General features: G+C 37.6%; 1 long non-coding RNA gene across 1 annotated transcript in view; it reads right to left on the reverse strand.

Annotated features, from left to right (window-relative positions):
- The window catches only part of LOC135078024 (uncharacterized), a 520464-nt gene extending 504246 nt beyond the window's left edge, over positions 1–16218 (reverse strand). Inside the window, exon 1 of the long non-coding RNA XR_010258559.1 lies at positions 16186–16218. This is a non-coding gene — a long non-coding RNA (uncharacterized LOC135078024). The remainder of the gene's footprint in view (positions 1–16185) is intronic.
- Between the last annotated feature and the right edge of the window lie 7752 nt (positions 16219–23970).

The following is a 23970-nucleotide window of genomic DNA, read 5'->3' on the forward strand; positions in this document are numbered from 1 at the left end:
CCTTTACCGCCTTTTACCCTGTAGTCAAACTTGAAATGAACTGAAAAACTGTAATTTTTAAACAACTAAAAGTATTTACAAGATTGAACTCGCGACACTTTCAAAGAAATGTTAATTATTCTAATTACTTTAATCGACATCGCGCTCGGCGCTTAACATTAAATCTGTTAAGTGAAACTTGCGGCGGCCTGCCCTTAATGACTCGGTTAACTTATACCACGAACTCATCTACGTACTTTAATTAATTAAAGTGTGCTTCTAACAGTAATTCTATGTCTAAACCTAGCGGAGACGCGTAAGCCCGGCTTATTCAGGTCACTTGATAATCTGGGAGTGCGATATCACGGATATTGTCCTCTTTGAAGGGAGGCTTTTATGCGCTTTAAGCTATATCTACTAATATTATATTATCTCCGGTCTCCTTGGACATGCTTCATACATTTTTGGACCAAATAAAAAGTAACCGACCAAAGAAAAATAATTAAATATTATGATAGTACTAGTACATAAGTACCTGAACATTTTTTTATTATGAAGTCATTTCTCTAGGTCTAATAACAATAAAAAGTAACGTTTGGAACATGAGTTTTACTTACAAATATTATCTTTTTTCTTTGACTGAAGTGCTATAATTCAACGTTGTGTAGTGACTAAGGTAACAGACCTAGAGTAATGACATCATAATTTAATAAATGCTTGGCCGGCTACTTCACTTTTGGTCCATTTTGTCCGATGTCCTTTATCTGTTTGCTTTCCTATGCCCAGCTTTTTTTGAGGATTTTTGTGAAGAGTTAAGTAATATAGCATAGATAGAGTCCTATCGTAAATATTTTTTTTAGATTTATGAAAGTACCTATTACATATTGAATTACAGTGTAATTTGTCAAGCCCATGTAGTTATTTTCTCGTTACTTAGATACACTCAGTCATCTAAAAAAAATTATAAGCCAAAATTAAGCAATCTTGAATTAATTCATAATTAAGTAGTTAGGTTGTCAAACCATTGGTTTCATAAATTAATTAGACCATCTTTTCCATAGGCATTGCCCACTTGCCTGTAATCCCCCCACGATCTTTCCTAGGGCCTAACTGGCAACACACATGGAAAATACGAGGTCGTTTTACCTAGTGATCTCATCTATAAACCCAACCTGTTTTTGTCCCAGGGTCAAGCCCCGGACCTTTCTCAAAATTGGACATAATTTAGCCACTGTCCTAATCAGGGACCAAACTTCTTACTACGACCTATTTTTTAAAAATCCTCGATGACCATGTTGCGACTGAACTTTGAAATTAGGTATTTTTAAAATGACTGGTTATTACAAAGTGATTTCAAAACGGTAACGTGATTTTGTAGTCTACGTTCTTTATAAAACATGCTAGTATAACTTGAACTTTTTGCAAGCCTATAACTTTGTTGTGCTAAATTAGAAGCCTGAGCATATCTTCATTTTGCATTTTCATAAAATTTACAGGAAAATGTGTTATGCATCTGCTTATAAAATTTTAGTTACCTACAGCTTCTCATCATTACGTCACAAACAATTTTTTTTCTTCAATAAAGCTACTTATAAAACTACTACTTTCAAATACCCCAGAAGCAAAGCAAGAGTTTTAAAAATTTCGTTGTTTAGATTTTAACGTAGTACTAATTTATTTTACCTTATGATTTCAACATCAACAATCTTTTAAAATCTCTACTAATATTATAAATGCGAAAGTAACTCTGTCTGTCTGTCTTGATTTCACACCTAAACCAATGAACCGATTTTGATGAAATTTGGCACAGAGCTGGTTTGAGTCCCGGGAAAGGACATAAGGATAGTTTTTATCCCGGTTTTTGAAACAGGGGCGCACGCGATACAGTTTTTCTGTGACTGACAAAATTTCACGCGGGCGAAGCCGCGAGCGGAAAGCTAGTTATCTATAACTCTACCTTTTATAAAGAATAATAAATACAAAAACTAGCTTTTACTACCACAGAGACAGGTAATGTTAATTAAACTGCATACTGCTACTGCAGTAAGTAACAGTAACCATAGCAGGAGGTGTATGGTACCGGCTGTCCTGTTTGGCACCGGCTATAAGGTGTTTGGCACCGGCTGTCCCGCAGTGCCAGACGCTTGCTGCGCCCGACGGGTGCGGAGGGGGTTGAGCCGAGTGGTGATAATAGCGCGCTAATCTTAGTCTGCATCTTAGTCTAGTATTTTTTAGTCTGTACCAACCAAACGGCCCAACGACCCATCCCTTTTTTTCTCTTTTTAAATTTTTTGTGTCAACCACAATAAATTGTTATCAATTTAAATAATTATTTTTATTTTGCTCCGGCAAAAATTTCTTATTTACATGGCGTATAAACGTTATCAATGTTTGTATCAAGTAAGTATAGCTGTTGTACCAAAACTACTGAAAATTGGCCGCCATTAAAGCAAATGAGCGGTGTGGCAGTGAGCCATAATAGTAAAAGTAAATAAATGTCTATACAACGAAACCTATAAACGGTGAATTGACTCTACCTACATGAGTGCGGACGAAACCCTACTTCGAGAAATGTGTCTCTGTATGTTCAGACCTATGAGTAAATGTAGGTACTTGTTATTAAAATTGTATAGAACAGCATCATCATTATCATTTCAGCCAAAAGATGTCCACTGCTGAACATATGCCTCCCCAATGCTTTCAAGATTTGCCTTTCTTTGTGAAGTCGTCCGTCCACCGTAATAATAAAGGCAGGTCGTCGTTCGTTCGTTTCAGCCAAATGCCAAATGACGTCCACTGCTGGACAAAGGCCTCCTCCAAGGTTTTCCACAATGCACGGTCCTGCGCTGCCCGCATCCAGGCTCTTCCCGCGACCTTTACGAGATCGTCGGTCCACCTAGTAGGAGGCCTGCCCACGCTACGTCTTCCAGCCCGGTAGGTTTTTGACCGCAATCGCATCTGGTGTTAAGTGAGATGCAGTCTAGGATGGTACATAATCTGCCCTTTAACTGGGGTCATAATCATATAAAATCGCCAGTACCTGAAAGACGAGAATGTTAGACTCCATTTACAAGACATAGTGATGAATTATTTAACTATACCCAAAAGTCCCATCTTCGATTAAAAGTTACGAAAGAGAACAAAAGAGGATACCCAAAAAAAACTACGGGAACTCTATTTCATAACTCAAACAATGTTTATAACTACGAACCTATTTTATCCTGCTTTGTTTATACGCCATCAATATAACCATATTTTCCCATTGGCTGCTTCCATATTTATATCCGTCAGAAGTTCGCCGATCCCCCGCGACTTCGCCGACTCGAAGTGAAATATCGTACTCGTCCGAACTTCGCCGAAAATATAATGCACCTATCTTCTTTATAAATTATGTCACGGTCAGAGTGATAAATTGATCACTTTATCCTACCATTAATTCCCATCTTCAGCCGGTCAAAGCATCGACCCGGGATGATAGCGTGTAAACAGCTATTATTCGAAAAAATTACCCCACAAGATTTTCGGAAACAAAATTTCGTGGGAAATATTCCCCAACTTTCCGCTTTTATCTTTTAAGGTTATTTGATAATGATGGGATCGCGGAATCAACATTCATCGACACCTAAACTCGACGGGCACGAAGGGCGCTTTAAATATGCGGACGAAAAGATCAACCGATGAAACTTTTATTGCTTTTAATTTTGTTCTTTTTGGATTTTTCGGCATTAAACATAGCGCTTCTTCTTTTCACACAACGCTCGAATTCACAAACGATACTTGCTTAAGTTAAACAGCGAATCAAACGTTGAATAGAGCTCTGTGATTGGTTCGTATGTCACCCTGTGCCTCCACGCGCACTGTGAGACCTCATAGTTGTAAATACGGGTGTAAAAAAACTGATAAAAGTGTGATGGCACATTTTGCTCGCGTTATTTGACTCACCCAGGATACAAATGCGTTAAAGGAGAATTCCGTTTTAGTAAATCAATGGGAATGGGAAACATTGCATGTATTGTGTGGATATACGAAATGTGCAGGACGTGACCGGCAGCGCTCGCCAGCCAGTATTGCCAGTATAATCGTATTACTCTTACACCTCCATGCCCGTAGTGAAATGGTTAGAGGTCTCTAGACATTAACGCGGCGAGTTCGATTCCCATTTGGGATCCACCACAGAAATATCTAGATATATTCTGTAGGATCCATATAGGAAAAATCGCCGTATAGATTTGTCTCATAAGGATATTGCTATGTTTTTCTCATAAATCTGAAACACTTCTATTAGGTACCTTAATCAAAAAAATGTATATGATAAGTCGAAAATCCGGAAGGGCTGAGGTGGAGCGACGATCTGGTGAAGATCGCGGGAAGTACTTGGATGCAGGCAGCGCAGGACCGGTCGTTATAGAAATCCTTGGGGGAGGCCTTTGTCCAGCCGTGGACGTCATTCGGCTGAAACGAACGAACGAAGTCGAAAATCCTAAATCGCTAAACGATATGAGGGGCCTCCAATTCTTAACACCCACACGAGAGAAAATATTACAATTAAGAAGAATAAGCGCATAAGAAATAAACACGTTAAGGCCAATGAAACATTTACGGCGAAAGATTAGACAACATACAGATGAAGGTATTTATTTTAATTTAATGGCTTTAACGAATTCGTACGAGGCCATATCAATAAAAGGTAATGTACCCTGGACGTTGGAGCCTAGGCCATTTCCTAAATTGTAATTACTTCTGTGTTGCTGCGCTCTTGCTGTATGCTCATTACTAAACTAAACTAAACAATTTTGCAACTTGTAAAATATTTAGAAGTGTACTTACTAAGTTTGCAAATTAGGACTTTCCGTTTTGAACACGCTACCTAAAGCTCCAGGGTGCTTTGATGGGCTGTGCTTCTAAGTATTATAAGCTCATTTGCTTAAACTTTATTGAATGCATTACTTACTGTTACAATATCATTTTCCTCTTAAGGGATAACAGAACCTTCAAGTCTGTAGGTAGTTAAAATATGTAGTTTTAAAAAAAAACACGTTTAAAAAATCTCTTAGGCCGCGATATATTATGCTGAGAATAAATAAATAATCTTAACACGTTTTCTAATACGCAATATTAACGAAAACTTTTTCTTATAAAGGTACTGTTCCACATACCTACATAACCCTTGACATTAAAAATAGTAATAATAATATAGTCATATATGCCTAGACTGCATCACACTTAACATCAGGTGCGATTGCGATCAAATACCTGCCTTGTTCTGCATAAAAAAGTCAACATACTTATCACTCATCATACTTATCAGTCTGTCTCAGATCTCACATTTCAAATCCTAGTCAAAAATTATGTGAAATAGGTACACAGAAAGTTAATAAAAGTTAAATACCTGAAGACTTTATTATAATAATAGTGACATGAAAACTTTTCGGTGCATACGTGCATGTGATATATCAGCGCCGGTTCCCTGCGGTTTTCTAATACCAGACCAGTTTAAGCCTTAAAGTTTAACCTATTAAGCGCGCGTGCTACGGTCCTCCGTAATGAGAGTTCCATCCCATAAAGCGGTTTAAAACTTAGATGATACCTACTTATCTTCGTCCGGGTACTTCGCGAAAAATGCGCTGTTTTCAGAAAGCCGAAGGATTTGTTATTTGTCTATTAGTTTATTGAGCGATCTTTTTTGACAAATAGTGGACACCCTAGTCAATTGACACATTTTTATACATATAGCTGTCAAAAGGCGACTCCACATTTTGTATGGCAATGACCATAAGACGACGTCAGGTGGCGAACTCAATTAGTTGTCAATTTATTGATTCAAAACGGTAAAATTCGCTTTGAAGCCAACTGAAAATTAACTCAGTTTTCAGAGGTACGCACACTCTCGTGCGCCTGAAAGACTGTTAATGCACAACTTGAGGTTTCTTCGCAGCTTGACAATTCAGTCTTTCCTCTTGACAAACTTATTTATGACGTCATGCTGTAGATCCCACACTAGATGCAACGGTGGGTACAGTCAGCGCCAAATAGTTCGTGACACCCAAGTAGCCAAAATGTTGACAACACTACCTTATTCCAATTGGAACAAAGACGCGTTGCGAACTTTTTTGGCCATTTAGGTGTCACGTACTATTTGGTGCTGACTGTACGAGAGGTGAGAAACATAATTAATAATAATTATTGTTACTTATAGTCCTAGTGGCTCTCGAAGAAAACATAATCTGAGGAATCAACCAAAGAAGTGGCTTATTGTTGAAAAACAGATTGCCATGAAGCAGAAACATAAAAAAAAAACTTATAGTCCTACCCATGTGTAGAGCTTCTATAAACGCCTAAGGTAAAGGTACTAGTTTGTTCCCGAATTTCACGTCTAACCCTTTCACGCCGGCGCTACCATTTAGATGACCAGTTCCTGGAACACGCTACCTAAATAGTTACAAAGCATTTCATTACTTCGATCAAATTCGTTTGAGAATCAGAATTTAAGTAATGTCGCTTTACGATACTTTGTTTGTTTTTATCCGCAAACATATTCTAAAATAACCCTCTTTCTGGAGCAGTCGGGTAAATATTCAGATTTCCCATATTTTTTATAAAAAAAATACAAATCTCCCAGCCTTTAAAGATTATGAACATCATCAACCCGTTTCAGCAGCACTTAAATAAATGGAAAAAACAAATCCCTAATCTCAAGACTCAATACAGCAGTAATCTCTGCATAGTAAAAAAATACGTTTCAAGCACTCGCTTCAAAAAATTACCTGAAGTCGACTCTATATTTGGGGACATAAGATACAAATTAAACTGTCAGTTTCAAACTAACCGGGTTTCTAAAATCCTGCCGTGCTAGGATGTTCTTTAATCGCTTTCGTTTAATCTGGCATTGGGATAACAAAATGGTTTCCCGTTTGGTCGCTCGAAGAACTGGCCGCGTAATTCGGTTTTCAAATTCAAATCATTCTCATTCCATCTCAACAATGACATTCCAATTTTAAAAGTTCGAACTGATGGCCAATCCGACCAGTGCTATTTTTAGCCTTTCTAAGGCCCGTATTACGAAACGACACCATGCTCTAAATCCAAGTGTGTCAAGTTTAATATGTATAGTCCAAAGATAGAGATGCCACAAATCACAAGTATAAATCTATGATTGAGTTTGAATCGAGCTTTGACATTCGTCTCAAATATGTTTTGGCAACAGGCAGTGCTGTAACAAAAACTGTACGAAAATATTGTTCAAAAGTTCATACTGAAACTGAAAGACAGGCTGTCGCCTTACGTGAGTATTGAACTGGTTTTGTAGATTTTGTTACAAAGACTATTTAGAATACATTACAGAAAGTACAAAGTTTTATTTACTACTCAAACAGTCCAATATAAATTGAAAACGTGAGGGCAGAACATTTATATGACGATACAAAATGTACCTATAATTACGGGGAAATGAACAATACAGACAAGCCTATTGGACTCAATAAAAAAAAACAATTGACAGGGCAATAAAACCTCGTCATGAATTGAAAATTCCGTTTTTATTTTTCAAAATAACGCATACTTGTGACATATTACATCCAGCCGTCATTTTCCGAAGCTCCATTTGCCCATTAAAATTATTTACGACATGTAAAAATGTCCAGCGCCGCTCTACAGAGAAATAAAATGCATTGTTTAATAATGACATTTAACATATTTGCACAATAAAAGATGGACAATGGATCGGGACTAATCCAAGTAGATTATTTCATGTATTACTTTATATATTATTTTGATTATAAATCTAGGTCTAAATCATTTATGTTTGTATGGCCGACGGCATATCAAGTTTAACACTTTGGCATTCAAGATAATTTTATTAGTTAAGGTAAGTAAGTAATCACATAAAATTAGAAAAATGCTATTGTCATTTATTTTTGTCACAATAAAAATAGAAACTTTTCACAGCAGTTTAAAAAAATACCTCGCCTATACACATGAAAACAAGTGTATCCCATCAAAAACAATACTTGTCAAAAAACCAAGTCTCGCAACTCAGTTGTTCTACGGTAAAAAGTTGTGAGATCCATGTAATACCAAGTCCAGGCCAGGAAATCTTTAATGTTTTACATAAATATATTGACTTGGCCATCGCATGAAAACACGTGTAAATTAAATTATTTAGTGCGATGGCCAAGTCAATAATTTATGTAAAACGTTAAAGATTTCCTGGCCTGGACTTGGTATTACATGGATCTCACAACTTTTTACCGTAGAACAACTGAGTTGCGAGACTTGGTTTTTTGACAAGTATTGTTTTTGATGGGATCTCTTTTCTTTTTGTATTTTGTAGACAGCAGTTATGTATCTAGAAAACTGGACCGAAATTGAAAAATTTTACTCGACTTGGCGGTTGCACTACCGTGCCCCCAAATATTTTAGTTTTTCCTTGATTCATACACCAAACACTACTTATATTCCAAATTTGAAGCTTCTAGGTCTGCTAGAAGTGCCTTAGAATTTTGATGATCGGTGAGTCAGTCAGTCAGTCGTCAGTCAGTCAGTGAGTGACAAAATTAAGAAACTTTGACCCGTTATAATTCTTAAACTACTGGTTCAAATTGAATGAAATTTGAAATATACCGTGTCTTTACAATGCCTGCATAGCTAATGAAAATTCAGCCTTCTAGTTTTATCCACAACGAAGTTACAGGCGGTCGAAAATGGCCTGAATTGCTTCGAGAAATTGCTTTCATACCAGATATTTTCCACGTTTATAAATACCGGTAAGCGTACAGCAACACACATTTTTATAGCATTTAATAAAATATAAAATACGTACACAAAATCTGACACATCAATAGCTGACCTATATTTAGTCAAGTGACGGGCATCTTAATAATTTAAAACGCATAATCTATTTTAGGGATTTTCGTGTTAGAAACAGATAAAATGTATAAAATAATCACTGTACTTCCAATCGGCTAATCCGTAAAACTTTGAAGGAGGTCTATGTTCAGCAGTGAACATCCGATGGCTAAAATAATGATGATGATTATGATGATGAGTCACTATAACAATCTATTACTTCTGGATTACTTTTTCCCCAGCAGGATTCGAGCAAAAAACCGCTACTGGTGTTGGTTGGGCCTATGCCCAAATTTCTTTCATTCGTCATCTTTTCTTCCTTTTCTTCGGTGGCTCCAACTCTTAAAATTATCTAGCTGCATGAGATGGTTTCCCACCAATCTGTTTATCAGATTTGGGACCAGCACCTTCGCAGGAGCCAAGTGGCCAGTGTTTAGTGTCACGCGAGAAACCTCAATAGAAAATTATGAAGAAAAACCGCACTCGTTGTCTTTGAACGTCTGTCAATAGACGTGGAATAATCCGCTGAATTTTAATTTGTTAAATACTCAAACTGCAAGAAATATCGACGGGTCGACCCTCGAAGCCTGGTCTCCGTCTCCTGATCCGCAGGTTGGTGGTTTCCGTTTTATGCAGCTGTATTTTTGAGTTGTTTGGAGTCACCAGCCGACCCCCGCATCGTTTCTCTTCTCCCGCAACTATTCCTGGTGTGGCTATTTACACGCCACACCAGGTGCTTTACGCGAACCATAAGGTCAGACCGCCAGACTATTTTTATATTCTAGACTTACCTACCAATGGACACTATGGGTATATCACAACTAGGTATTAAATTAGCAATATATTCTGTTATTAGTCTTCTAAGTTTTCTCCCTTTTCTACTATTGAAAAAGAAGCTGACAGCGGTGATTGAGTTTCTTCCGGCTTCTTCCTTCTTCTCTGCACTAGCGTAGGTAATACAGGGTGATAACGATAAGTGATCTCACTGGATTATTCCTAAACTATACAAGATATCGAAAAACTGGTGGTTACTGATCCTGAAAGTGCTTCACGAGCTCTTTCAAACGGTATCAATAAAAGGTTACAGAATAAACTAATCAATCCGAAAATTCAATGTTTTCAGCAAATACTGAATAAATTATTTGATTTGATTATTTTCTACTCCAGCTTTACACTCAATCGATCTCAAGTCTTCTAATATTTATGTTAAGAAAATCACCGGAAGGAAGTCGGTATGATTCCGTGCATCCTAAGGAGTAAATTGAGTGGCACAAAACACGCGATCTTGCACAACCGCGGATGTCAAGTAGGGTAACCATTCGCCCTAATTTTTCCAACTTTTTCCGTACTCATAGGCTTTCAAATAAATAATATCCTTGTCTATTTAGATTAAATAGAAGGACACTTACTTGCGGTATTGTTTCGTGCTAATTTGTTTGTTAAATTGAATCTTTCTAAACTTAAAGCATTCAAAAGACTAAATTGAGCACAAACAGGTGATCTTCGACATACAAGCGCGTTCGTCGGCGTTGTCCGCGTCTGGTAATTGCGGAGCACTACAAGTAGGGTAACCACACGTCCTAATTTGTCCGTCTTTTTCCGGCTATTTATTAAAGTAGTTAAGTTAAAAAAAACACCGCTTAAATCAACGAACACCAGGAAGTTTTGTTCTATAAACTGATTTGTTCAGAAATTACTTGTGGTGAGGACTTTCAACCTCAAATCGCTTCCCAAATGGTGACCCTAACCACGAGTGAGTTCGAGTATCGAGTCGTTTTCCGTTATCGAATATCTATTTTGAATAAAACCCTAGTTTAAACCGAAAACGCGTATCCTTTACCGGCACCGAACAGATATTCGAGACCATAACTGCAAAGTTATGTGGTTAAGCACATACGTGTAGTAATATCTATTTCGTGGTTTAGCTTTATAAAATACTCAAGCTGGAATTATGTAGAAAATATTTATAAGTTTTCAAATTTGTTTTGTTTTGAGACAAAAAATAATAATTACATAAAAGGCATTCCAACAAGAACAATCACGAAAATTTATTTTAAAGTGCATTTTTGACGATGTAAGTCTTCGCAATGCATGCCAAAGATGTAGAGTTACTGAGTTTGGGCTAGTGCATAATTTAGCTAATTATCATGTCTAGGTTCTATCATTTCTTATGTACATAATTTCATTTTATTATTCGAGTTAATTATTCCAGCCCCCTTAGACAAAAGTTGAGTCATGAGTCATGACAGAATCAATCTCTAAATGGCAGCACAGAGCGAAGTAACTAACAAACAAAAGCCAGACCAAAGCGATTTCGAAATCAAAACTGTCACGACACGACGTATGTAATTTTGTCTAAGGAGGCGCACCTAAATTAAGAGTTATTCGTCATCTCGCACCTCTAAAGATGCGAGTTGGCACCTTCTGTTTTTTATGTCATCAACTCGCACCTTTTTGAAATCTGACGTGTTTATGTATAGTCATCTACAAAAATGTTTTAATAAATTACTTAAAGGATTGTTTAAGCCACTTGCAATGAGTTGAGTTTAATAATAAAACAAAATGTACTTTTCAGATAGGTTTATATTCTAAATCAACATGCTAATAAATATAAATCGGGAAGAAACAAATTATCAACAACTAGCGGCCGCGTGGACCTCGTTTAATTACTAATGATGATGATAGATGGAGTTTCACGGCTTCCCCCGCATGAATAATTTACGGACGTCAAATTTTTTGTCCAGCGCTGTAGATTTTAACCAGTGACGATAGATGGCGCTTTTTACCCACGTCTTATTTATTTATTGAAATTTAGTTGGTCACATATCGTCATAAATTATAGCCTATATGTTAATCTGGGTTATAAACAATAATACTGTAAATTTTGAACAAAATCCGTTCAGTAGTTTTTGCATGAAAGAGTAACAAACATTCAGACATCATGACATCATCCAAACTTTCTCATTTATAATATTAGTAGGAAGTAGGATATCACAATGTCTTGAGGATACCTAATACCTAGTATGTAAACTGTCTACTAATATTTAAGTAGGTATATTTAAAAACAAAGCTAGATTTCTAGCTATTTAGTAATGGCGAATTATAATAAGTCAAGCCGCAGATAATTTTTTTTGCCACGGCATCTAAGATTTCCTCTACATGAGCTTCAATGTGCATACCAGGCAGGGAAATCTACAGAAACTGCGCTACACTATGTAACCGGCAGGGCGGAGGCGGCTCTTGAGAGTAGGGAGGTTACTGTTGGGACATTTGTCGACATAGAGGGGGCATTTGACCGCACTACCTTCTGCTCTATAGGAGCTGCTGCTTCTGACCACGGGGTACCACTACCTCTATGCCGGTGGATAGACTGTATGCTTAAAGGCAGGATTATTCAATCAGAACTGCAAGGAGAGTGCATGAGTGTAAGGACTGTCAAGGGCTGCCCGCAAGGGGGGGTACTCTCACCCTTGCTATGGAGCCTGGTCGTGGACTCACTACTTGTGAAACTAAACAAAGGACCACTCTACACGGTTGGATATGCAGATGATTTGGTAATTATGGTAAGGGGCAAGTTCCCAACTATTGTGACAGACATCATGCAAAGAGCCCTCAACACACTGGAAGAGTGGTGTGACAAAAACCACCTCTCGGTGAATCCGGGAAAAACGAATGCTATTGCATTTACAAAAATGAGAAATACAACAGGGCTAGGACATCTCTACCTTTATGGTAAGCAAATAACCTGGACCAATGAAGTGAAATATCTAGGGGTAATCCTAGATAAGGAACTTACATGGCGTAAACACCAAGATACGGTCATAGCTAAGGCTATGAGAGTGCTGGGAATGTATCGTGGTGCATACGGGAAGGCATGGGGACTTAGTCCCAGAGTGATGAGGTGGATCTATATAACTATGGTGAGACCAATAATACTTTATGGCAGCATTGTCTGGTGGCCTAGAATTAGGTTACAGACGTGCAGAACGGCACTGGGCAAATTGCAAAGAACTGCATGCCTAGCAATAACGAGTGCGTTTAGAACTACGCCAACTGCAGCATTGGAAATTATTCTGGGATTGCCCCCACTGCACTTGGCGCTAGAAGTAGATGCAAGGAAGGCGCTGCACAGACTGAAGGGGGCGGGACTTTGGAGTACATCCAAACCTTGCACCAAGCACACAAGGATGGGGAGCGATCCTCAATTAGATGCAATAATGGACATGGGTTGTGATACAATGCAGCCTAGGTACATGTTTAGCAAGGATTTTAAAGTGTCTATACCAACAAGGGAAGACTGGAAAAGAGGACCAAAACGTCAACAAGACAGCCTGATCTGGTATACTGATGGCTCCAAGATGAACTCAGGAACAGGAGCGGGCGTCTACTCCAAACAATCTGAGCACAGTGAAAGCTTAGGGAGGTTTGCAACAGTGTTTCAAGCTGAAACCTATGCTATAATCATGTGCGCAGTAAGGAATATAGAACAGGCGCATAAAAAGCGTGACATTTACATACTAAGTGACAGTCAGGCAGCACTCAAAGCCATTGCCTCAGTGAGGGTTGGATCCAGACTCGTTTTGGAGGCAATCTTGGCACTGAATAAACTTGGAAGGCACAACAGGGTGACCCTCATGTGGGTACCTGGACATACTGGAATCGAAGGCAATGAGAGAGCCGACAGTCTAGCGAGACAAGGGTCAGAGGCGGCACCTATTGGGCCAGAGCCGATAGTGCCCTTATCTATAAGCACTGTACACATGGCCATGAGGCAATATACACCCAGGAAGCACAGAGCTGAATGGGAAAGCTCCAACGGTATGAGCCACTCCAAACTATTCCTAGTTGGAAACACAAGATCATGGGAAAAGCTCATACTCAATGGAAACAGAAGGCAAGCCCGAGTGATCACGGGTGCGCTAACAGGACACTACACTACAAACCACATGCTCCACAAAATGGGCCTAACTACGGATGACAGCTGTCGAGCATGTGGAGAACATGCGGAGTCCATGAAACACCTACTCTGCGAATGTGACGCGCTAGCTAGAACTAGAATGGGTCTCCTGGGGTCGGCTTTTCCGACACCAGAAGAATATAGGTCCTTCTCACCCAAGCACTTGATCCACTATATGGATAGGATCTTTGTGGATGAGGGGGGATAAAGGTATAGGGAAGCACAAAAGATCCCAATGGGTCGACGTGCACTGCGCCCATGCGCGGCCCTAAAATAAGATAAGATAAGATAATGATGATGATAGATGGAGTTTCACGGCTTCCCCCGCATGAATAAATTTACGGACGTCAAATTTTTTGTCCAGCGCTGTAGATTTTAACCAGTGACGATAGATGGCGCTTTTTACCCACGTCTTATTTATTTATTGAAATTTAGTTGGTCACATATCGTCATAAATTATAGCCTATATGTTAATCTGGGTTATAAACAATAATACTGTAAATTTTGAACAAAATCCGTTCAGTAGTTTTTGCATGAAAGAGTAACAAACATTCAGACATCATGACATCATCCAAACTTTCTCATTTATAATATTAGTAGGAAGTAGGATATCACAATGTCTTGAGGATACCTAATACCTAGTATGTAAACTGTCTACTAATATTTAAGTAGGTATATTTAAAAACAAAGCTAGATTTCTAGCTATTTAGTAATGGCGAATTATAATAAGTCAAGCCGCAGATAATTTTTTTTGCCACGGCATCTAACATCAGATTTTATAACTAAGCCACAGGAAATTAAAATGCTTCAAATATATTAATTCGCCTTCTTTTAAATGCCACCTAAATATCCCAAAGAAAGTGTCAAATGAAGAACAACAATTATTATTACTAATTTTACAATTAACTAACAATTTTCATTGTACAGCTTTAACAAACAATCCTAAAAAAAATAGTTCAAGCTTGAACTAGAGAACATCAAATCTTATAAATTTAGCTTCTGAAATAATCATTCGTATTATTTTAAAATGAAAAATGGCCAGGCAATGAAAATGTACAGAGGGAAATGCTTGGAACATAATTCTCCAAACAAAACGCTAATTTCATAAGTAAGGACCTAGTTTAAATATTCCTAATAAAAACCTATTTATTGCAAATAAATAATTTGAATTTAAATATGTAAATAAAATTATCTATTGGTAGAAGAGTAAAGAGACACGAGTTTCATACATTTCATACAAAAAAAAAAGTATTTAAGTATGTTTATATCCGTTGTCTAATTCCCATAGTACAAGCTTTGCTTAGTTTGGGACTAGAAGTGTAGTGTAAAATGTCCAAAGATATTTATTTAAAGGGAGTAAGAATGGATTTAAGTAGAAAAATCATGTCATTTTCACTTATTTTCCGTTATTTTACAACACAAGAAAAAACAGATATTCTACAAAACGAATGTACATTTATTAGTCTACGTCTTTGAGTTTCGACGTTATTGTTGAACAAGGATACCCCTTCCCAGCGGTTCCATAGCGCGGTTAACATACGAAAATGCACTGATTCAAAGAATCCCTTAAAGTTTGATCACTACATGCCGCCCGACACACTGAAAGTTTTTAGTTTCAATTCGTTTTTATTTGACTGTACTTTTGAAGAGGTGCGAGTTGACGAACAAAATAATAGGTAAAATCGGAATTTCCCAACTCGCACCTGCTAGCGAGTTTGACAGGTGCGAGTTGACGAACAACCCTAAATTGAGTAATCGTCGACCCGCACCTATGTTTATTAATTTAAAGATTTTGAACTTTATTTCTACTGAGATGAATAAAAAGTACCAGGGCAACATAACATACTCGTAGGTGCGCTTCGAGCACCTATGTTATGTTAAGAAATAGTTTAGGTGCGCTTCGATGATACCTCTCGAGGTTCTCAATTCTCAAACCTCCTCCTTTTGTTGAAGTCGGTTAAAACAATACAGAGTGAAGAGATTTCGAAATGAAAACCAGCACGTCACGTGTTACTTTCTAAGGGGGTTGTAACACACGATAGTGTAAGAACACCAGCTCTCCCATTTGAGGATAAATCCTGACATCAAATAAAAGCAAGTATTAATGACCTCTTTGTCGGAGTAATCCTCTTAGGCTGCCTGTTTACTGCCAGGAAACGTATGTGTTAATAATACGATGATATGGATGTTGTTTTATTTCGCTCCTTCATGTTTCAGGGTGCCAATTTTCGTAAATAAAGCATGTTGAGTCAAAAATCTATGTTAATTCCATGTCATTAAAGCTGAGTTGCACCAAACAAACGTACATAACTATAACAATCATCTTTGTTTTTGTATGGAGTTTGACACATTTTTGACGTTTATTAAAGTAAAAGTAAGATGGTGCAACCGAGGTGCAACTCAGCCTAATGCCCGTTTTCACCATCAATCCCTTATTTTTAAGTGACCCCTATGTAAATAAAACTTCTGTTATATGTTACTTAAAAATTAGGAATTGAAGATGAAAACGGGCATAAGTATCCTTAATATTCGCATCACAAGTGACAATCATGTACTTGTCACATCGTTGTATTAAAACGTTATTAAGGCATTTTAAAAAAATTATAGGAATAAACTAAGACAGTGTGAAAAAATTAACTGAAACCAAACCAAGCGAATCAGCTACAAAATAGTAATAACAGTTACAAAGTAGAAATTTCACTCAAAATACTTTGGAAACTTGCTTATTTACTTCGTAGCTAATAAATGTTTATTCTGCTCCGTGTAACACTAGCTTAAGAACATCTTATATCTTAGGTATTCTGACTATCTCCAAACTATTGACATTGGATGGCCTTCCAAGAAGATTATAGAATTCCTTCATAAAGATCCTTTCGATATAAATAACGTACGATCAAGTGCCTACATTATTTAGATTGAAGGCTTCATAAATAACATACCGCTGCGGGATATTGTTGGCAATGAATACAGGGAACGACCGGTTATTAAACGGAATATTCGTATGGGTTTACATGATAAAAATATGTTTGCGTCTACATAGATTTTCATATCCAAAAGTTGAGTAAGTAAAAGTCCGGTCGCCGAGCAGATTATAATTTCGACCAATGAGCCCAAACTACCCATTCTTATCGCTCGCGTGTAATTATATTGCTGACGCGCTCGCAGACTCACAGCGGCCGCCCGTTGCACAGTCGCGACAGTAATATAAGAGTGATAAGGATGGGTAGCTTGGGGTCATTGAACGAAATTCTATCTGCTCGGCGACTGGACTTTAAGTGGTGTCGGACTTACGATATGTGTATGATGTGTAGCAATCTTAAATTACTTTAATGCATTGTAAAATAAGATTCAAATACTGAAAACTATGAACCGGTCACCTTAACAATATCAGGCAGCAGTTCAAATCCCTGTAAGTTCACTTCCAGCAGTGCTATTATGATGATGAAGAAGACTTGGTGGGGAATAAATCCCTGAACGAAATAAAAGTCATATGACACCTCTCGTCAAATTTAACCCATATTTTCTAAAGAAGCCCATAAATTCAGTAATTATGTGAAAACTTCTAACTCGTAAAATTCTCCAAACTAGTTCATCGCGTGTAATATAATACTCGTATAAACAGTACGTTTCATGACAAGCAGTAACACAAACAAAAACTATTGACATAAAAAAGTTCTCATCAAAAAATATTGAAAATATTAGAATAAATAATACCTACCTACGTCGTTATAAAAAGATAGAAATAGGACTAGATGATTATGTTACAGGCAATCTGCAAAATCTGGTATACCTTAAAACACCTAGAAGTTACATAGAATTCCTAAAGCATTTATTGTGACTTTACCTGGGCACCTTTATTTCGTTTTTCGAGCTTCGAATTTACGTTATGAAAAAATTGTGATCGATCAATTAAAATGAGTCTCATTATTACGAGTATTCTACAACAATAGTGTGGCAATATACTTTGGCAGATCAATAAAATAAAAACTTTGCTTTCTAGTTATTTTATAAAATTCCCGAAATTACAGTTCGCCCATAACTACATAGCCACAAAGTCAACTAATGAGCAGTGTTTGCAGAATAAAAAAGACGTCTGGTAAAGAAAAATAACTCATAATGTGGTATAAAACTTTGACATCTCTTGTTTAAAATAAACGCCCGTCCGTGCTTGTTTCGTAAGGTCAAAATTGCTTCTCTTAACATTCCAAAAGAGTAAAGACGCAAGCAAAAACTAGTAAGAAAATAAATCTAAAGCGGCGACTGCAAGGGAGGAGATGTAGCGGGAGCGACCTATCTTTAGTACCTACTGATAAAATTTATATTTACTTACGCAGAAGATGAACTTGTGTCCGCGGCGGCTTATTTTGCTATTTTCCGTCAATATACTCGTACCTAGATCCCTTAAAAACGCACACAGAGCCCTAAAAGTACTCTGTATAAAAAGTAAACTAAAAGTCCGTCGTCTGCACAGGCTTCCACAATGTTAATTATTTTATCGACTACGCTCGCATTCTGGGTAACTTGACGGTTTAGTCAGTAGTGAGTTGACTATAGCATTCCGGAGAACCTGTGTCCAACTCAAAGGATGCTCAAGTCCTTTATACAAAACAGTGCTCAAAACTCAATCCGACAAAGGACTCAATCTATGGTTGAACTACTCTCGAGTTTTGAACTTTTTATAGTAAGTACTTACACGCTTAGGTGCAGGCAAAAAACTCACTACGATTATGAAGGATATTAAATATTTTAATCGAATTGTTCAACAAAAAAACCGTTTATTAAGTAGTCGGTCCGATTGAGCCGTATCAAACGCTCGCAACGCAAATAAAATGAAAAGATGAGAGGTACACTAAAACTAAATCCTCAAACACTGTGTCGACGCGGTTTTACATATCTCCGTGAAAAATTCCACAGCGTTGCAAAAATAAAACACCAAATAACCAAATATTTTAACGTCAAGAAAAGCCGCTGTAACAACACAGTTGTTGTTATCGCTGGCGCTTATCACATGATATTCGTGTCTACGCATAAAAGAAACATTCTAGAGGCGTCAAAGAAAAATCGTTACAATTTATTTGCCCGGGCCGGCTACGAGGCTGAATGGGCCAAATTTTCGCCGGTCCCCCTTTTCGCTTTTCACAGGCCCGCATTATGTAATCTTCTCGACTAATTTTCATTTAAAAAGTAAAATGGTCGGCCGTGGCCCTTTCTTGCGTGTGTCGTTGAGACTCGCTAAAGAAGGAGGATTATTGTCATCTAATAAGCAATTTGTAATAAATTGTAGCAATTTTAGACTAGAACGTAAATTATAATACAATGCTCAAGTGAATAAAGCTCGGCATATAATGTAAATCTTGTAGTAGAGTATTAGTGATGATACCCAAGCATTTTGGTTCGTAATTGGTTAAACTTCAATATTAAAACCAACATGAATCTACGAGCATAAGCACTGAAAAAACTGATTTGGTTTGTTTTCACAAAAAGTGACTTGTGAACTGGACTACTGGACTCTACTAACTACTAACTTTTATTATGAGGAATAAAATGTTGTGTCAATTAAACAAACTATTTTATAGTGAGCTAAACCTGGTTTGGTTACAGGTTAACACTCGGTTCGTTCTTTTCTGTAAGCTGTCTAAAATGTTTTTTCAGTGCTTGAGTTTGACAAACGATGCTTGCTTAAGTGAAGCAGCAAATCGAACGCACAATGTTGAATAGAGGTCTGTGATTGGTTCGTGTGTGACCCTGTGCGTTCACGCGCACTGTGAGACCTCATAGTAATGTTTGTGAATACGGGCGTGAGTCAACTTTCGGGTGTCGTTCTTCAATTGTTTTCCATTTCAGGTGAGTGGACGCACACTTCCACACCAACAACTCTCTCGGCAACAGAAACGAGTCTTTTCATAATCGTCTTCGTCTCCATAATCCCAATACTTACTCGTTAAATAAATCTCACAAGATGATTTAATTTTATCGTGCCTAAAACAGAGTTCCGAATTGGCGAATTGTTGCCGAAGTCAAATCTTAAGCTCGCCAGGTTTACAAACAGATAACCGGTATTCCGAGCTTATTTACACACCTACGTAAATGCCAGGTAAATCTCGGCTCCACAATAACGTCTCGGTTACACTGAGTTACTCGTGTTTGCTGAATACGGCCAATATTATCCGTGTAAACATAAATACGGGATGTACGTATTATTATATTACCTTGATACCTTGGGGTGTGTGAACTGTAGAATACCGATCATGTTGCTGTTAGATCATTGACAACGATCTTTATCTTAGACTAGATTAGACTTAGGATTTCAAATACGAATTGCAAAGAGTAAATACTCTTTCGGCCAAAACTAAGTTTCTACTTAAGCCTAGGCACAGACCACCGATTTTTAGTCGGCCGATAGTTGGGCCCGTGTAATGTGTGCACTTTCATACGTCATGTACATACTAATTAACAGCCCGACCCAACTATCGGCCAACTAAATGTCAGTGGTGTGCGCCTAGGTTTAATCTTTTGGTTTAGAATAAGTTACATTAATTCCATCTTGCATAGAAGGAATCGAAAGGAGCTTTTGTACTTTGGGACCCGTACCAGGCCAAAATAATTTACCAAAATCTTGTAATCGCTCTGTGGCACGCTAATTATTTCTTATACTTATTATATTATATTGACTACCGTTGCCTCGCTTTCTCTCATCACGTCAAATATTCGGTTCAAAGCGCTAGTAGGGCAAAACATAATAAGACACAAAATGGCTTCTTGCTATACATTTATTGAAGACTAGTGGCCGCCCGCGACTCGTACGCGTGGATCTCGTTTTACCCCCTTCATCTATCTTACGCGGTTTAGATTTTTTCATACAAATGTTTTTTCCCGCTAACTCCCGTTCCCGTGGGAATTTTGCAAGATCCTGTTGTAACTAAGCTTTAAGTTTACTAAGGTACCTGCATGCCAAATTTCAAGTGTCTAACTTAAGCGGTTTAGATTTTTCATACAAAAGGATTTTCCCGCTAAATCCCGTTCCCGTGGGAATTTCGGGAATTCCTTTCTCAGTGCACCTCTACGGTACCTAAGCTACGTCCCTTCCAAATTTCAAGTGCCTACGTTTAGCCGTTTAAGCTGTGCGTTGATTTGTCAGTGAGTCAGTCAGTTTCTCCTTTTATATATTTAGATTTGAGAGTTTGTTAAGTAAGTAATAAGAGCTTTGGGAGTAGATTTTTAAAAGATTAAGAAAGTCTGATCCAGTGTAACAGAGTCATAAAAGGGCTATAAATATAGCTAAAATCAATTTCGTCGCAATTCTTAATTCTATAGCACTGACTAGTAACTAGTTTCTTATTCTATGAAATAACGCTGTCTAGACCAATGCCTAAGGCTATAATAACTTTAGTTGGGTTAGTTATGAAACTCTGTTCTTACAAATATATTAATGTTAATAGTTATTCGAGGATGTTTCTTGTGATTGGATAGAAAATACCCAATTTCCTAGGATAATAGCTAGGTATCTACCGCACGACTCGTGACTATTCATTAATACTTATCTTGAAAATGCTCTAGTAATGGCGCTCGGAGAACACATTAAGAGGCTATTGCCCGTGTTCACCATCAATCCCTAATTTTTAAGTGACCCCTATAGTAACACATAAAAGGAATTTTGATTTTCATAGGGGTCAGTTAAAAATTAGGGATTGATGGTGACAACGCTTATGACTTCCAGTTCGGATCAGAGAAATTTCAAACTAAACCTAGAAAATGGCATAGCAGATAAACAACTGAACTCTGCAAGTTCAGAACTGAAAACCAGAAACTTAATTTATAAATCCAATTCTTGATCTCTCACAAAAACCATAAAGTAGTAGATACGAATGAAAAATGATTAGATTCAAATCTCTGCAAGTGTCCCGCCCGCCCACCGTAATGTAACGTAACTAACATATGTTTACTAATACTTATTAAAAACGGTTGAAGACAGCAAGTTACCAATTGAAAACCAGAACAGAGAGGGACTTAATTTAGGAGTAGAATCTTAGAAAAATAATTAATAAAGCCTAGATGAATCAGAGAGATCGAGAAAGACCTCAGGTCGTAAAGTGGTAGATATGAATGAAAAATTATAAGATTCAAATCTCTGCCAGGATTCCGCCCGCCCACCATAATGTTGTCAAATAGTACTTTGCGAGATAATACCAAACTAGCATATTTTTTACCAGTAGGCCTAGGATACGCGCCGCGATAGGTTTTTATCAAGTCATTTTATCGATTTCACGCGATAAGCCCATACATTTGTCGTCTAAAATGATCGATAAGATTTTATCACGGCGCGCATTTCTAACCCGGCTGATTTAAACAGTTGAAATCAGCAAGTTACCAACAGAAAATCGGTACACAGAGGGACTTCATTTAGAAACAGAACCCTCGATCTCTCTCACCACAGATCGTAAAGTGGTAGATATGAATGAAAAATGATTAGATTCAAATCTCTGCCAGTGGGATGGCCCGCCTACGTAATGTTGTCACAAATAGTATCACTTTGCGAGATTTATTCGCGCGTACGTGTCATACTTATCGGCAGATTTACATCCGCAGATAGGCCGTAGTTTTATCTAGCGCATATTTCAGCATTATGCCCCGTTTCACCTCGGCATGACATTACAAATGCTAATTTTGGGTGACCGAGGCGTGATCTGAATTGTATATTTATCAATTCGTCGTTTAATACGAGTTATCCACTTGCTAGCACACCAAAGCTAGGTAGATTAATGTTTTAGAGACACCAGTAATTTTAGATATTTTATACAAAATAAATAAACAAATAGGCAGTTTAGTGATATTTTTTTAATCAATAAATTAATGCCTGGAATCGTAACCTATTAAGTACACATGTCCAGCTTGATGTGCAGGCAACACGTTGATCCTTAAGCTAAGAGGATTTTTTACGCGCAGCACAACTACCTACACTGTAGGTCCTACATGAAGGAAGTTTTTTTGTTTATTGTCATCATGACAGGAATGCAAGATGAGGTCTTTCAAACTCTCTGAAATAAACAACTGAAATATTACAGAACACTGCTTACAAAAGGTAACTTTGTGCACAGATAACTTTGTTCCAAAGAAAATAAACCGAAAACCTTTTCACGTTCTGAAGCTCGACCAAACTCGTAGAAATCATAGAACAAGCTAGATCGTTAGTAAGCCGTTTAAGAAGTTCATACTTATTACGTGTAGTTGATATTATCAAAGCAAAGTCTTTATTAAAATCGATAAAGCAATTTTGGAGTCCGGAACTTAACGTCTTCATAACGTGCCTCGAGCGCTCAGATTAACTTGATACTTGATTCTGTAGTGAAATGGTATTATTAAATCACAAGTTTGCACTTCAGCAAAGGGAAAGTTTCTCGCGCAAAAAGCAACAGTGCCAAGTTGGAGACAGACGGAGCGAGTCGGAACTGCTTATTGTGTGAAAATGAGAGTTGTAGCGCAATTATGACAAATAATTCTTGGTTAAATAATAAATAATTCTACCTTTTGTTGTACGTTTTAATATTTTTTGTAAACTAAATGCGAGTCTCGCTTACCTTAATGATCATCATCTTCATTTCAGCCATAGGACGTCCACTGCTGAACATAGGCCTCCCCCAATGATTTCCATAATAACTGGTTGGTGGCGGCCTGCATCCAGCGCCTTCCTGCTACCTTTATGAAGTCGTCGGTCCACCTTGTGGGTGGACGTGGACCATAATGATAGATTATCAATAAAATTAATTAGATAGGACATATCGACAGCCTACATGATCAAATGTCAAGGAGCGAATAAAAAAGCTTTTTCGGTGCTGCTAACTTGACTGAAGGATGGTTGGTCATACTGTTATTTAAGATTTTATTTGTCTCTAAGCTAAAGTCAAGCAACATTTGGTGATAAAAAAATTGTCGTATTCACACTCGTTTTTCAATTTATCAATGAAGTCCTCAAATGGGGCTTTTAAAATCCACACAGGAAGCTTTTAGTATTCCCAAATATCGAGAGCGAATAGCCAGAAGGATATAAGTCTACCGACCTTGGGCCGCTTGGGAACAACAAACCGTCAAGAACCTCATCGCTCTTTTGATAACATCTAGTTTAGTAGTTCGATTGGATAGGCTTATTTTTTCTCACTAAGTATACTCGTATTTACTATTTGGGTCCAAGGACT

This window comes from Ostrinia nubilalis, chromosome 14 (genome assembly GCF_963855985.1).
Source record: "Ostrinia nubilalis chromosome 14, ilOstNubi1.1, whole genome shotgun sequence".
In the NCBI taxonomy this organism is placed as follows: domain Eukaryota; kingdom Metazoa; phylum Arthropoda; class Insecta; order Lepidoptera; family Crambidae; genus Ostrinia; species Ostrinia nubilalis.